The sequence below is a fragment of the Rhinopithecus bieti genome, unplaced genomic scaffold (genome assembly GCF_001698545.2).
Source record: "Rhinopithecus bieti isolate Rb0 unplaced genomic scaffold, ASM169854v2 scaffold_2431, whole genome shotgun sequence".
Taxonomy (NCBI): domain Eukaryota; kingdom Metazoa; phylum Chordata; class Mammalia; order Primates; family Cercopithecidae; genus Rhinopithecus; species Rhinopithecus bieti.
This window is the reverse complement of record NW_016803894.1, coordinates 1251776-1252175: the sequence shown is the minus strand read 5'-3', so window position 1 is coordinate 1252175 and position 400 is coordinate 1251776.

Here is a 400-nt window from a genome sequence, read left to right as displayed (position 1 = left end):
AACGTTCTTAGGGATTTGATACAGACAAACCCCTGAGAACATTCCTAGACCACATTTTTAACATTTAACTTCACCTATATTTTTAGATTCTCGTAACTTCTATATACTGTATATTTCTTTGAGATGCTAAAAATAAAATAACAGTTAACAGATTCAAAATATGCTTTTATAATCAAAACACAGTTAAGTCAAATTTTTTCAAACTGGAGGTAACACTAGATGTAGACTGAGAAGTCATTTGTACTGATTAGCTGTGTATAAATAGAAAAAAATTGAAATATAGGGATATTTATATATGTAAGTTTATAGTGGATTAATAGGACTGTCTTCAAAGTGAATAGAGATTAGTATATTAATAGGTAGGAATATGACAAGTATGTAGATAGATGAATAGATAATT